Raw genomic sequence first — 287 nt, forward strand, 5'->3', positions numbered from 1 at the left:
ATCACTTTTTTTTTTATATATATTAAGTGGTGTTTGGTATTTTATAATGTAATGTGATTATAAGTAATATGATTATAGATAATATAATCGTAAAAAAAAAATATTACAGTTTTTGATATACAAGCAAAATAATGATTAAAATGTAGAGAAGATAATATTGTAACGTTTGGTTTACAAGTATTTTACTGAAAATGTAATAAAATTTTTAAAATTACCCATATTTATTATAATGAAGTTTAATATACTTGTATTTTTTATTAGTAATTTTTATATAATATCATTTTTTA

The sequence above is a fragment of the Theobroma umbraticum genome, unplaced genomic scaffold, assembly GCF_002168275.2.
Source record: "Theobroma umbraticum cultivar Fairchild unplaced genomic scaffold, ASM216827v3 scaffold_51.0, whole genome shotgun sequence".
In the NCBI taxonomy this organism is placed as follows: Eukaryota; Viridiplantae; Streptophyta; class Magnoliopsida; order Malvales; family Malvaceae; genus Theobroma; species Theobroma umbraticum.